The sequence below is a fragment of the Acromyrmex echinatior genome, chromosome 8 (genome assembly GCF_024713525.1).
Source record: "Acromyrmex echinatior isolate Ae372 chromosome 8, ASM2471352v2, whole genome shotgun sequence".
Classification (NCBI taxonomy): domain Eukaryota; kingdom Metazoa; phylum Arthropoda; class Insecta; order Hymenoptera; family Formicidae; genus Acromyrmex; species Acromyrmex echinatior.
In genome coordinates, this window is record NC_141859.1 from 8,816,545 (window position 1) to 8,833,368 (window position 16,824).

Here is a 16,824-nt window from a genome sequence, read left to right on the forward strand (position 1 = left end):
GCATTTGGAATATATACAAATTTCAAGATACACTGAAATGTTATAAACACAAATGAAATACTTTATCTCTTGCACTTTGCAGAGATTCAATCTTAACAAATTGATCCATCGGACCGTCGTTTACCGTTTCGACTACTCGCAAGTAACCCCCTTCTATCTCCGTTCGTCCCGCTGCGACGTGTAATGCAATTACGATTGTTGTTTGAATGAACAATCAAGCGCCCTCGAGGCGCGCCTCCAATCATTCAATTTCTGTTCAATCGACTTCTCTGCTCTTGCTTGCGTACGCGCGCGCGGCAGCCAGTCTCGTGATCCCTTCTTTCTCTTGAGAATCATCTCGAAAGAGAGAAAGAAACGAGAAGGGGGGTCGGGACATCGAAGAACAAAGAGAGAGAGTGGGCGAATACGGGCATATACGGTCGCGACGGGGACCAGGGTGCGGACCCGCGATTATTGTCGCTTTCCCGACTGACAAAGTAACTACGCCAGAATACTTCTTATTTCCTGCCGCTGACAGGGCGCGTATTACGAGAAAAGAAAGCTAATAACAGCCACCGCGCTGCCGCCTCGTCCTTCGGCTACCTGCATTGACAGGCGTGCCTCGCAAAACCCGTCCCGGGTTACATCGCCGCCCTCTTCCCCCTCCCCCCCTTCCCCCCGGGCCCCTCAACCCCCTGATCCTCGCTATTGATTTGTGCTGGTGGAATCGGGTACGCGCGCGTGTGTAGCAGAGACAGGCCTGTGAAACCCGGTTATTAGTTCCCTGCGGGAGAGCGGATCTCTTCTTTTCTCTCTCTCTCTCTGTCTCTCTTTCTCTCGCTCGCTCGTTTTTCTCGATTTCTGAAGGTACCGTACGAAACTTCTCGATTGAAGAGAGAAGGACGGAGAGAACCGCCGAGAGAAGGAGAGGTCGAGAGGCCGTCTATTATTTCATCCGTGACGTCATTGCCGCAAGCATTGCTTGATGTTAACGTGAACGTGACGTCGCAAGTCGTCGATGGGCTGTTTTACGCGGTGGTGCTGATATCAGCCGCGGGGAAACGCGCGATTAACGAGCTTAGCCTGTCATAAAGGGTTCTTGTGATCATAATACGTTGCTCACATTGGTCATGTCTCGATGAAACGCGGATATTTATTCTTGGGCGTGATGAGCGAAACAATAAATTCCACTTTTACAAATCGGACAAGAGCGAACACGATTCAGTGATTAAATTCTCGTTTCAAACAATCTTTCGTAATCTGAAGTTAATACGTGAATATTGAATATTTTATTTTCAATTAATATTATCTTAAGTAGCTCTGGGCTAGCCATCGTTCCATAGTATTAACATAATGCGTTAATTTTGTTTTAAAGAATAAAAAACGATGATCGTATCGAGGCGAAATCTTGGCTCGATTTGATGCCATCGATTTCTTTTCCGGATTCCAAGATTTATGCAGACGTCGACATACGCCGTTAATATCCGTGCCAATAAATCGAAGGTAAATCAACCCGAAACCTGGCAAACCAGTTTTAATCGCGCGTGCATGCATGTCTGTTGTTTCGAGTTTTTATGTTGCTGTTTAAATGATTAAAAAAGAACTATATGGCATAATTATTGTTCAAAATATCGCTATGTATTTCTCTTCTACTTTATATCTTACATCTGCAATTTGGATCTCTTTAAATTTCTAGTAAAGTTAGCGTCCATAAAATGCTAATAACGTTGCTGTAATAATATCGTTTCTATGCCGTACAAAATTACGCTATAAACCCCCTAGTTTCACGAGTTCTACTGTACTTTCACGGTATTATTGGTACACTTACGTGCGTACATATATATATATAATATTGCTCGAGTTAAGAACTGAGGCAAAAATGAAAAATAAAAATAAGATGCAAAAAGTGAGGGACATGTACCGTCTGTATCGTCTTAAAGAAACAAATTCTCGTTTGCACGAGGTGCAAAGTGTAACGGGTCAATTATCATGTTTACACGGGGGATACAGTAACCGGCGATTTCTCGGAGTACAAATACCGGTAACTTAGTTAAGGCTGCGCTCGCGTTCGGATCTAGAGCGGAGACGACTGGACGGTTGGGAAAGGAGGGGAAAGCCCCGAGATACAGAAGGAGAGGAGAGAATGGGCGAGGGACGGCAGCTCAGAAGAGAGGAAGAGAGAGATCCGCGATGAATCCACGCGTATGCGTGTACATGTCCGTGTATACGTGAATACCGGCATGTACGTATAATGATCGAGTGGCGAGGGGGACAGCCGGCGGCGAGGGGGCGGGAGGGGGCGAATGGGTGAACGGGTGAACGGCCTGCCGCGTCCTTGCGAGCCACCTGACCACACCGGCCGTACCGCCACCACTCGGCCTCTCCAGCATCCTTCCAGCAGCTCAGACTCACCTTCCAACCGGCAAACCGTTCGTCCACTGAACTACCTGACCGATCGCATATATTCGTGGCTCTTCCGCGCCGATTCCCGCGAATACTCCGGTCATTCTTCGGGCCATCCGTTATTTGAAAATGCTGGCGGTTTTAACGTGATTGTCATCGAACTTGAATGAGATTATAATCATCTTGGTAGCCAGTATCTTGGTAGCAGATTCTAAATTTTTACGTCTTTACTTATAGTGATTTGACAAGCACTTGTCTCTCAATTATGTTTTCTCTCTATAATTCTTTAAGGTATACTTGAATATATATTATATTAATTCAATTCCTTAGAGAAGACAAATAATGATTTGTAACTATCACGTATGTATATATTGCACTCTTACATTCACATAATGATATATGCGTGCGTAAATTAATAATAATACATTTTTTATAGCAATAAGTTATAATAATGTATTACAGAATAGTATATTTTTAAAATGTATTTTATAATATGTTAAAAATAATAATATATTCACTTTACGTGGGCAAAGGATCTAATTGCAATTTTATGACGGTTTTATGTAGGTACCCGTTTTTCTGTTGTGTCCAGAAGTCATTATATCTTTATCTTTTCTTGCATGTTTCTTTATTTCCAGAAAATACCCACGCGTTATTAGCATATCTTGTACATTATTTTATCTTTCTGGACAGCTGTCTGTTTTAATATAACTTGTTTACTTGTTACGTATATTTGTACAGTACAATACGTGCTCTTGTAGCATACGATATCGATCGATCATTCAGCATGCATTCATTCGCACATACTGATTCTTTTGCTCGAGCATTCTCTAGTAAGTCACTATTTAAAACGCATTATTCTATTTATCTTTGCGACTGATCTGTGACACTGAGCGATTTCTACATCTTACTTTACTACGCACTATCTAATCCAGTATTAAGTTTCTGCTTATCTCAATTACCGGTTTTAATTACTCTATAGTTTATTACTATGTACATGTATATTTCTACATATACTTCTATACTCACTTAAATGTGAGCACTTAACAATACGACGTGAGTGTACACTTAAAACAAATGTAATTTCTTTTTTTAAACACATTACGTCATATAAATTCATATTATACATCGTCATATTCCATTCTTTCCGTTTCCATATTGAATAACATCCTGAGTACTTTGAAGATATTGATATCATTGATACTAAAATCAAAATCACGCTAAATAATCTCTATAGCAAACTATGGCGACTTGAATCGCCATTGACAAAAATATAGACGTGAAACGAAAGCGAGATCGGTACTTTCGATCGCGATATGTGCATTTGATGCTTCATAACGACCGCGCTCATAAAGAGACGATCCGTGGTGTGCCACTGCCGATGATTTGTTACGCATTTCTGGCACGGCGAGGAATAAACTGGAACACGCTCGGCATTTATACCGGCGGGCACACGACGTTCCCCTGGCACATCGAACTCTCATTATTGCTAGATGCTTCCATCACAAATTTCCGTGCCGTTCGTCTCTCTCTCTCTCTCTCTCTCTCTCTCTCTCTCTCTCTCTATCCATCCATTTGCGCGTAATTCAAGCTGATTTTATGTACTCTCTCGAACCATTCCGTATACTGTTGACTCCAATCTTCTCACCCTTGGGCTAACGCTCTAGTAGCACTTTCTTACCGGGTCGAAAGTGGCTATTTAGCGTCTTTATGGCTTCTCACTGCCTAGAAACCGTAGTATGCCTGCGGCTATATCGCTTCATGCTCGCGAATTTATCAACCGCCGTATTAGCGCGGCACAATCATCTATCTATATGTATTCTCATTCGCTAATTATTGTACGTATTTTTCCATTTACTTTATCCTTCTGTATAATTCGATGCTCGTGCAATACATTCCTTTGACAAGATATTAAAAAAAAAAATAGAAAGGAAATTGTGACACTTTGATGGAAATGGAAAAATCGAGTGACATTACAATTGTATTGTATTTACGTAATTTTGTAATTGCAAAAAATTGCAGTTTGTTTAATTTTTGAAGAAAATTAAAATTCGCGTTAGCACGATTTAGCAACGTCACGATCGCGCGGACATCATTTTTACTTCATGGATGGTTGAAACTCGACTGAACGATTACATGCTTCACGGTGGTATCCTGTCGAAGCATGTAACCAGTATTGGCTCGACAGAGAGACCGTAGGTTACGGAAAGATCCTCGGGGCTAATGATCCATCACCTCCTGATTCTAAAGTCCGAAGTGGCTACTTAACGACTTTACGGCTGCTTGCTACCCAGGAACGCCCACGTGCCACAGGTAAACCTCGCCGACGCGCCTGCGAATTGATCAACCGGTCTATTAATAGAGCAGGGCGCTACCTGCGATCTTCCGGAACGATATAATCCTACTAGTTTTCGAGAAAGGAGTGCCTAAAAATTAACGACTTCCGTTCACTAGATCGAATGATTTTATTTTTATCAAATTTTTATACGCAGAATATAATTTTATATTCGTTACGAAAATTTTTATTTCGATTCGCAAGAAATCTGCTTTTCAAATGAAATGTAATATGAATAAATATTATTCTCTCAATTACAATATATATTCGATACAACTGAATAAAATATTTTACTATAATTAGTAGGTTTTGAAACATTAATAGGGTAAAATCCACTTAAACGTTTCATTTAATTGATTGAAAGATTTGACATTAATTTATTACACATGTAACATAAAGAGAATTAAAGCGATATTTCACAAAAAAGTATAAATCGCTATTCATAAAATATTATTTCATTTATTTATGATATATTTTATTATAATTACACTATATATCTAATGAAATGACTGTAAATACTTGTCAGACGCTTAAATGATTTTTATGCATTTATAAATTATGAAAGAGAAAGAAAGAAGAATTTAGTAGACATTATATTTTCTTAAGACGATTCGTTTAACATCGTTGAATTCCATGTGGCGGCAGGAATGTCAGCGTTTCAAGTCGAAAACGTTAAACCATAGAAAGTACATAAGAGGGAGAGAGAGAGAGAGAGATAGCAGCAAAATGGAGAAGAAAAAGACAATGACATAGTACCTACCTTCGTAGGAATCTCGTGTCATCTACCAAGTTCTTCTCTCCTACTTCTGAATCATTGTTCTTTGTCTTCTCTCAGGATCTTTTGTATCCATGGATAACCAACCGCAAATTGCCAATCTTTCGACTCCAATACGAAACGAATTCTAGATGAATGGAAACGAATTCCATTTAACGGAATGATTTCTTTTTCTTTTTTTTTCATTATTTGAATGAAGATTATCATGACGCAATAATGTCTTCGATTTATATTCTCATTTAAAGTTATATCTTACAATTTTTTAAATTTTATGTAATATTGTGATTATTTAACTGTTTAATATTACTATAAAAATACAAATTGTTGTAATTTCAAAATAGAATAAGTATTTCGATCATTTATTTTTAATTTTTAATTTTCTTCTCATAATGGAATGGTTTAAGATCGAAATCAAGAGGAAATCGATTATCGCTAAATTCTATTTACTTTTCTTTTGCTCTGAATCATGAACTTTATTTACATTTATTCTTTTATATAATTTTTGTGCAAATGGATGGATGGTTAATAGTTCTATCTTATCACGTCCTCTCTCTATTAACTTAAGTGACATAAGAATTCCGCCTTATTCATTGTTATCTCTTGTTATCTTGCAACTATGCGCTTTTAACATTTATTTTTTTCCTCTTTGCTTAAACCGATCGAATGAAATTATATAGTAATATAGCTCGAATTCGTTGAATTACGGCTAATGATAGCACTTATTATATCTTATATCAAGTTTTTTAATTAAATCTATATTGTTATACTTCGATAAAGACTATAACGCTTAAGGATAGATTTTTTAGATAATTTTGAGACGAAAATTCTAATACTAAAATATCGACAATATATAATAATTTTTGAATTATAAACATTTAGAATTAGCGAATCATTTAACTTAAAGTTTGCACGTATACTTGATATTTTGCGTTGTATGTACGAGCGAATTTTAAGCAGTACGATTCGCTATTTAAAATGCTTATATTTTAAAAACTATTAGTTTTTTCAATATCTTGCCATTAGGATTTTTGTCTTAAAATTATCTCAGCAATCTACCCTTAAGAGTTGTTGCGGGGTTTACCGGATACTCTGTATATATAATTTGTATTGAAAATTGTATAATCAATACAATAAATATAATGATTTACATAGAAAGTACGTGATGCAAATGATTAAGACTTTGATGCAGAGTTCGATTCTACAATGATCGTTAAAACGATATTCTATTATCGCTGTTCTTTAACATTAGTAACTATTTCATATAATCGAGTCAGAAACCCTTTAATAGGATTTAAGAATCAATTGTATTAACTCGCGAGATTGATAGAAGTGGAAGTACAAATAATACGTGGGAACATTTGAGAAATATAATTCTAAATGTGTTACACGGAATCTTTGTCAAAGGTTAAACGATGCGGAATGACGTTTCGCATTATTCGTCAAGCTGACCAAGATTCTTTCTTGTCTGCAGGATGGTGCGCTTCCTGATGTTCGCCGTAATTGTACGACGGTGGACGGGGTCGATACGGCCGTAAACCCGATCAGCTGGAAGGAGATTCGAAGCCGGTGAGTCCAACGGCACCTGCTTATTGTGCTTATTCATTCGGGATGCGGCTATTCGCCCGTGTACAATGTGACTTAATGGAACCCGTAAAGACCTTTAACATTACTATGAAATCTATCGTTGTAGTCTGACTGCAGACCAATACGACTTATCAGCGATGCTTCCCTTAGTGATACACCTTTGCATAGCATGTTCACGAGTTCAACACGTATTCATTATATCGAGTCGTTATCTGCATAACTATACAAGCGTATTTCAATTGAAATCATGTTGACGCGTAATCATATTATATAATAGCACTTTTCCACATTAGAAATTCGCACTTTCCGTTACAATTGTCAAATGGATTCTAAAATCCACAATATTTTTTTAGTTATCTCATATTTCTCCTCCCAGTTTTTATCTAGCAAAAAAATATTAATATCTGACTATCGAAGTGTTAAGGCAGTCATTTTCGTTCCGTGAAAGTGGTGGAAGAATTGTGGTGGAAGAACCTATGATATCTTGCTTCTGTACTACCGCGATATGCTATCAAAATAATTTATATTTTACTCGTACGATTCAAGATTAGTTTTTACGGACGATCGATTGCCTCACCCGAGTCGGTTTCGCTCGACAATATGAATATGAGACTACTGAAGCTGGCTCCAGTACGAAAAAATAGGATTTGCTTAGAGTCTCGCACGTGGCAGCATAAACGACAGGGGAGAAAAAGCTCGCCACATACTTGACTCGATGTTCGATCTGAGTATTCACACACAGGCACGCGCGGACAATTACGGACGGCGGGACACGGTTTTACAATAAGTCAATTCGTTTTCAAGCTGCGTAAGAACGGCCTAACGAAAAAAGATCCGGGCTGGATATAGTTATTGCGGCTGTACACGTGAACAGGTCGATCCGGTCGAGTGAGATCAAAAGAGGGACGAAGAATGAAAGATGGAAGGAGAGGGTAGAAAAGAATGGACGAGAAAAAAGAGAAGGGGGGAGGGGTTTTCGAGATGGGAACATGAAGAGGGGGAGGGGGGGAGAGGAAGGTACAGACACGAAGTACACATACATGACGGTATCGAGCGGTGATAAATACGTGAAAGAGAGGAAGAGAGCAACGAGATGCACGAAGAGCCAGAGAAAGAAAGAGAGAGAGGAAGATGTCGTACAATAATCGAACGCGCTCGTAGCGCAGTGTTTGCAAAAGAGCGATATCTAATCGGCGAAATACTCGTCGAAAAGTAAACCCAAGAAACAGGGTGGAGCACAGGCATATATCGTTTATCTTCGTTGTTTACGGACAGTTTCGTCCGTTCGTCTCTCGCTCTCTCGTGAACGGGTTATGCGCGCCAGAGAGCCTCTCCTGGCAATACCTGCCGCGCGCGGTGTACAGCACGCCCCGTTCGGTGTGGACCCGTTCGGTGGTATCTATATACGCATACGTATGTATGCTCACACACGTACGTGTCTTTGGTGTGCATATATATATATATATATATACACACACATACACACGGGCAAGGTACGCATACTCGCGCAATTCGTGCCGGCAAACACGTATTGCCGTATATACCACCACCGAGTATTGTATAATGCAGCCATTGATAGCCGTCCTCTCTTTCACGCACGCGATCTGTTGCAGTCGCTGCAACCCGTGTCCGGTGACAGCCTCCAGTGTCCAGTCTCCCTCCCGGTGAGTGTCCACAAGATTTATTTTCCCAGGCGATATACGGGGTGTCGTCGCGAAAACCGGATGCACGCTCCCACCGCGAGAACGAAAAATTTAGCGCGACGCTGAATTCGGATATGATTGCGAGAATAATGATCGTCGGGCGTTTTCAGGACGGCGGTCTAGGCGGAAGTACTATTTAGTGAGGTATGACTTTGTGGATTGGATATTTCTCGTTTTTGTTGCGCGCGTTCGAACGTTCAAGCTCTCATCAGAAATGGAATCGATTGGGTATGTAAAATTATACTAGCGTTTCATTATTGTATATTTACTATATAAGAGGAACAAACCGCAAGGTCTATTTAAATTGCTGACTATTAGTTATATATTGTGCCATTATTGTTATTTTTATTAATGACATCTTTTTAACTTGAAAGATCTCAAATTAATTGGCGAATTGAACTTAAAGAAAATGAGGTAACAGATAAATTAATTTTTAATTACTGCCAAATTTTATATATACAATTTTATTGTACAAGCATTTAATTGTACATTCGACGATGTTTCGTAGAATATTTGAGAATTGTTAATAAATTGCGCTAAAATGCCCTCCTCGAAAAATTTCACAGATGAAAAATGTATTATTATAAAGAATCCATTAATAATGATAGTAATAATGGTCGGACATTCTATATACATCACGCAACACATTATGGGAAACGAACTTTTACTTTACAATCTTCCACGCCAGTAGCACAATCTCCGATATTATATACAAAGCGGAAGCGAGCTACTGTGAACTTACGTAACATCCAAGTTCCGTCGTCGCTCGCGTAAGATCGACTCGAGACAAGAAGTGTGGCGAGAGCAAACCTTCTTCTCGGCCGCGGCCGCGCTCACGACTTTCGCCATTAATCGCGTATGTCGGGAGTATAGTCGTTATTTTCTCGATCGCGATCTCGCCATCCTCTTCGCTTCCCTCACTTTCCAGACGCTGTCTTTCTCGGGGACCCCGCGGTACTTAACGAGCAGATCACTTTCAGTTGCAGTGTGCACAGCCACGATCAATTTACAAGCGCAGCGAATCGCCACGGGGCCGTGCGAGTCGCGGAAGATTGCGATCGCCGTACGAGCGCATGAGCCGCTTCGACGAGAGGAAACGTTCCACCGATCTCTCGTAGGTGGTGAACGAGTTACGATTTGCACGCCGTCGAGGAAATGCTGAAAACGGGAAACGATCGGGACACCCGTTGAGTCGTCGATCGCTCCGCCACTCGCGAACGCGCGAAATTGCGTAAACGGAATTGAATTACCGTCCATTGCGAAAACGGGAAATTCGCGGGCACGGTTCGATTTATTGAACGATTGCTGATGGATACCTGCCGAATGGCTGTCATTTTGCGGATAACTAAAAAAATTGTCGACGGTCCTCGTTCCATCGCACGCGGAAGACGATTTATGCTTGTTTCTATCAATGCAGATTATTTTTAATCTCGGTTCTACTTACTCTTCATCTTTTTTCTAATTCTTACGCCCGTTTCTACTAATGTAGTTTAATTTTTATCTTGGTTAAGATTTTATCAACTAATTCTTTATTTCTTTCTAATTCTAAGAATTAGAAATAAAAATGAAGAACAAGTTGAACAAAAATTAATCCATATTAGTGGAAATGTGCATTAGTTCTAGAAAGAGATGAAGAACTACTTGTGAATCGAGATTAAAATTATACTACATTGGTAGAAACAGGCATTCGTTATATGATATCGTTATGAGAAATATCTAATTTTGTACTATTTAGGAAATTTAGAGACATTATGATATCAATATTATTTTCGTTTTCCTAAATCTCGACAATTTTTGACATAATGATGTAAAGCAAATTCGCGTAGTGAGATTTCTCGAACATCAGTTTCCGTTCCCGAATACGGATGTCGAGTTCGGCGCGATATTGACATGCCGCTACCAACAGCAAAACGCTAAGTAAATAGCTACGAGTACGCCGGTATCGTCGTTCCATCTCGCACTTGTCAATAAACCTGTAGTATCAGCGTATCTTCCAAGGCAACGATAAAATGTTATACGGTCTTAGTTCGAGATTTTCGACGATGGGAAAGAGAGCCGCTTAATCTTATCACTCCTTTGTGCAAATAGCACAATGATGGTTCGCGATTGCACGTTGCAACGTTCGACGAAGCAAATCCCGGCGCTTCCGCTAATTTTGTTTCTTTGAAAAAAAAAAAACAGATTCAGACGCGGACGTTAAATTGGGAGCAATTCGGGCGCGACAGCATCACAAAGAAGTCATCTCGATATGCTCGTAAAGCATAACAAAAAGTGATATTTTTTTTGACATTTGTTAGTCATAATTCTGGCGCTCTTTCTTCAAGAGATTATTAAAGTCGCTTTTTACGTGAGAAAGCGAAAAATCAAAAGAGAGAGAAACGCAGATGCACAGAATCCTTCCATCTTATCTTTGGAGAAAAAAAGAAATTTAAGAGAGGAATGCGATAAAATATGCGACTGTATACGTTTGCGAAATACGGTGCCTACCACCGTAGACTAAAATGGAATGACATGCAATTTTCATCGTGCGTTTTTATTTTTTCAAGTACAAAAAAAGTATCGTGTCACCTTCGCGTTCGGAGACATGAACATCAGTCGCCATCATGCATTATTATCGATAACTCAAATTTTTTGGCAACGACAAATGCTTTAAGAATATCACACCTCGATGACACACGATACAATCTTGTGCGTTTGAAAATCTCGACTGCTTGCAGACAGCGAGCCAGAATAACAAAAGCGAATTGAAAATATGCAAAGAATGCATTAAGAGTATATACTGTGGATAGAGCTACACAGAAGCAAGCGTGCCGACTTACGGAGAAGAAAGAAAGAAAGAAAAAGAAGTTGAAACGCGCGCTTTTGTCGGTACGTCATTACGACATCCGGTCACCGTATGGTCGTTAAAGTGACACAAATGGTGTTTCAAAAATATCAAGCAAAATATGAATCCGAGTAGAAATAACATCGCGTCACGCTGTTGTTTGCGATGTCTTTTTTGTATTCATCATACTCGATAATTTATTCTTTTAAAAAATCGTGTTATCGCACGTAAAATTATTATTCTCAGCTAAATGAAGGGAATATGTAAATTATAAAATAGCGTATCTCACAATATCCGTATTTATTCCAAATTTATACATTATATTTATTTATAGTTTCTTTGTCGAAACAATTTTAAATGTGCATATCTGTTGGGGTATAATGAAAGAAAGACCTAACATCGAATAGTATCAGGTTGTTTAGAATACACCGTCCAAAGATTAACATACTCTCGCGAGATTATGGAGATCCTGGGAAGCTTGTCTATTTAATTCTCTCGATTTATGTGGAACTCGCCGACCATTCAGTGTGTGATCCATAGTGACCGTTGTCGACTTTTAATCGGAGCCTGTGTGTGTGTGTGTGTGTGTGTGTGGAACAGCCGATCGTGAATCTGCTGTTGACGCCGAGAGAACCGGCCCCTTTGACAAAAAAAAAGTAGGCAAGCATAATCGTAAAGTGCGAATGTTATTCTCTGGGCGATGAGCGAGGCTGCGAAAGAAAGAACGAAGGGGCAGTATTTTTTCGGCGCGTATAATGGAACGCCATGGAGAATAAAAATTCCACGTTGTAGTAGTCGCGAGGGATCTCGAGCGATACGGCTCGATTCGGCTCAAACCTCGAGACTGACGTTCAAACCAACGTGATTATGATGGTTAACAAAACAGCAATTATCACATGATTAGTAAAAATTTTGCTATTATCAATATTAAATTGAATGCAAGAATTTATTTTCGCAATCGCGATGAGATCGATCGAGCAATATTCCCCATTTTCTCGCTTCAGCATTTTTACGTCAAAATCTTTTCATCGTTCTTTCGTTGAACTTGTCGATAAATTCAAAGGAAAACTAAAGATCGACGCACCCCTCGACTAGTATTCAAGCGTAGCACCGAATTCCATCGAGCACGTCAATTGCGAATGATCGACGAACTAAAGACGAAACAGGGACGAGCTCGGTCGGCCGAATTGCACAAGCAGATTATACGTTTTCCTTCGTAATAAAACACGGGAGGTCTCAAAGGGAAAATAATGTCTCCCTGATTACTCGCCTCGATTCAACCCGCTACTCTCCCTTCCCGACGCCTCTTTCGCGCTGTTTCTCTTTGCAGGGATATAACTTCCAGGTCCTTTCTGTGTGGGACTTTGTTGAAATGGGGATTAAAACGATGTTTGCGCGAAAGCCAAAAGCATTACCGACTTTATCTTTCGAATTGCACCGTATTACTTTTCCTTTTATCTTCCGGCGCTTCTGTGATATTTGTTTCCTTAATTTCAGTCGGAAAAGGAAGGTATCTTGCGTTCTATAAGATTACATTTGTAAGAATTAAAATACAGAGTCAGCTTTTCCGTGAATGTACGAGGCAAATTACATAAGACGAAATTATTTTTAATTTGGAGAGACATTTATAATAATTAGATTTTAGAATATGTTTTTTTATGAAATCATTTTTTATCTTGCGTTATGTAATTTGTATATATCGAATATATATCACAGCTATGATTCAGATAACTCATTAAAAAGTTTCACGTAATGGCCAATTTTTTCTGCAAAGCACATTTTTTTATGTTTTATTATTTATGTATGATGACGACAATATTATAATTATTTTAGGTTTAATAATGACTCGAACGTTGGCCTATCGTTCGGTGATCATAAACCGGTTGGACAACTATACAGACCACTTTTTAAAAATCGACTCCACAAAAAAGAAATTGCTATTTGTAGAATTTCATATCTCAACTCCATCAAGCGTAAATAATCACGTTTATAGATGGTTTCTAAGATTTTTAAACTAGATCTCTTTTCTCTCTGTTTCTCTGTTTTTTATAACAAAAACATATTTTACTCAAATTATACTTAATAAATTATTCATACTAATTCTACTATGATTGTAAAAAAAAAAGTAAACGATATAAAAGCTACATGTCAACATATTGCTGAAATGACAATAAGTAAAAACATATTATGTTTTATCTTTAAATTGAAAATGCAATTTCTCAACGTATGTACTGTTTAATAAATGTTGCTAAGAGAGATTGCTGAGAGATACTGATATTTACTAGTAACATATTAATAATTATGATTAATTATTTATGAAAGATAATTAATATCCTCTTTCTTTTTTTGTTCAATCTTCTTTATCATCTGTCATTTTTATAATTAATATACTAGATCCTTAATTATACATATATTAAGTCATAATTCATACTTTATAAGAAACAATCATATTGTATTTCGTGAAGTATATGCAATATTCACTATGGAGCTTGATTCTCTCTAATATCAAATATTCAGCATATGAGCTGCAGAGACAAAACTGTTGGTCCCCAATTCGACAAGGTCCATGAGAGTAGATAAAAAAAGAAAAGACGCAAGCCCAAGAACCAAACGGTCGGTCGAGGCGCGGTGAATAGACGTCGCGGCGAAAACTCGTCTATAATATATGAAACCCGCGCGAACATAAAATTCTCCAATTGCAAAATTGATGCGCCTTATCTCTCTCTCTCTCTCTCTCTCTCTCTCTCTCTCTCTCTCTCTCTCTCGATACCGCCGTATCCTCCTGGTAATCCACCCCGCAGCAGCATCGTCTGCGACGTCGATGCCACTCGGTCTCGCGGGTCCCTTGCTCGTTTTACTGTAAAGCAACTCCTCATATTGTACAGGGACGCGTAATTCATTTTTTACCGGACTCGGCTCAATTATTTATAAATTGCTGCTCCCTCGGGGAGGACAGGACTGACTTGTCATCCCCACGATACGACACGACGCGTCGTAGCATTGCGTTTCCCTCTGATAACGGTAGACACGAAATAAAAGACAAAAAGCAAGCGCGAAACCTCGTATGATCGACCAGCAACTCGAAACGATTGTACAGAGATGTTATTTGTAGTTTGATATAAAATTGTCACACAATGTGATATAATAATAACAAATTAAAAAATCAAAATTAAATTACATAAATAATAACTTAGAAATATATAAATGATTTTATAGATATTTAATTCCAATTGCAAAAATATTAGAAAATATATATCGACAACTTTTAAAAATATTAGAGAAACACACACACACAGGGATAGATATTGATAGCTTATTAACATTTACGCATCTATCCATGAAATCCGTCTGATTAAGAATTCATAACTTTAAATCAGTGTTAAATATCCATCAAGATAAAAAAAGCTCTACGTATAAGAACTCGTAAAGTATCAAGTGGATGATAGATCAATTATGTGCGAAGGTCACGTATGACCTCGCGCAGCACGCGTTCACGATCACAGCTTCGTAATCCGCGATCTTAATGACGCACCGCTCTACATAAATTTACATGTAATTGCAGGCTTTTTCGCGAACCTGGCAATTTCAGACTCAAGCTCATCAAACCGCACATGACGCATTTGTTTTGCGGTAACACCCCCATACACGTAAAACAGGCTCTCAAGTCTCAAGTCTTAGCATTATTATATGTTGAAGCTTAGTGATTAGAGGACTGTAAACTCATGTCAGTCTCACTTGTTATCTATTATACATACTCATTTATTACATATCTTCATTTATTACATACTTATCTCAGTGTAAACACATATATAAATATTTCTAAAATAAATATGAAAATTTCGCGATTTACAGGAAAATTAATATATTGGTATTTTTGTTTCAAACAATTAATAAATTATTCTTTTTTTTTTTAATATTTTTCTATGATTGTAGATGCATCTCTTTGTGCAAATATCTAAATAGTTTTAAAATAAGAATTTCGCGACGTTATAAAAAATAAGAAGACATATATTCCTCTTTTTATATTTAATTAATTAATAAGTTATTCCTTCTTATACATATTACCTAATTACAATGCTGGCATGATTATGGAAAGGAAAGATTAGAAATTTTATCATATAATTTTTTGAGTCATATAATTTTCGTATCACAAATTTTTCATAATTTAATACATTGATACTAATATTTTAAGTGATCTTTAAGACAAAAATACTTTAAATGTATATATTATTACAAGTATTATTACATGAAAATAAGCTGATTGCAATTTTCGGGCCTTATTATTCTCATCATGTTCATTGAACAATGTTCAAAGAGCATCGCAGTGGTTTGATACCCGATCATTATTACAGGGACATCGTCTGCTTTGACTGCTCCCTAGAGACAACGGTCTCCCTTTCTACATCTCCATGTTTCGTTTGCCCTGGTTTCCTTCCCTTTTAACGTGCGCGTGAATGCGATTTATTTACAAAATCGACTAAAGGAGCAAAAGTTCTTTTTTTTTAAGGGATTATATGGTGGATCAATGTTTTTTAATTTATCCCTCTCTGCGTTTGATTTTCTTCCATTTGACTGTCAGAAATAACAAATTCATCATCATTAGACATTCCGAGGACGTTTTTCAAATAGCGAACGTTACCAGTACTGATTTATCAATGGAAAAAAAATCTATGAGTATTTTTTGCAATGGAATTATATTTACGTATTGAATGGATATAGATTTATGAGTACATAAATTTGATCAATACAATTTTTTATCTTAATATTTTGGAGTTGACAATGGATCTATTAGATTTATTCAATTATATATAAATCTCTTTATTAAAAAGTATTTACTTTTTGTCAGACAATTTATAATAATTTTCTTTATGTTACTTTATCTTTGTTATATTCTTTACATTTTATCTGCAAATTTGGATTATTTTTATTGAAATATATAATATTTATTATTTATTCTATTTTATATGAGTTCTATTTTATATCATTTTGGTGTTTTTGTTAAATTAATTAATGTATTTTAATAACATAAACGGAGATCTTTCAGATCTAATGTCAGTAATAGTGTGTTACAGATTTTAGTGTCAGATCTGAAAGATTAACTATTGTTAAGCGATCGATATGGTGACATATTGCAATTGATCGAGCATATAATTGTTAAACTATCAATTAATCGGTAAAAACATTTATCTCGCAATTATAAGCCGCAAGTGTTGCGGCAACT

At 37.5% G+C, this 16,824-nt stretch overlaps 1 protein-coding gene across 1 annotated transcript in view; it reads left to right on the forward strand.

Moving 5' to 3' along the window:
- The window catches only part of Sox102F (transcription factor Sox102F), a 162,314-nt gene that overhangs the window by 25,620 nt on the left and 119,870 nt on the right, over nt 1–16,824 (forward strand). Inside the window, exon 2 of the mRNA XM_087409118.1 lies at nt 6,964–7,058. The gene's annotated coding sequence lies outside the window, so the exon portion shown is untranslated. The remainder of the gene's footprint in view (nt 1–6,963; nt 7,059–16,824) is intronic.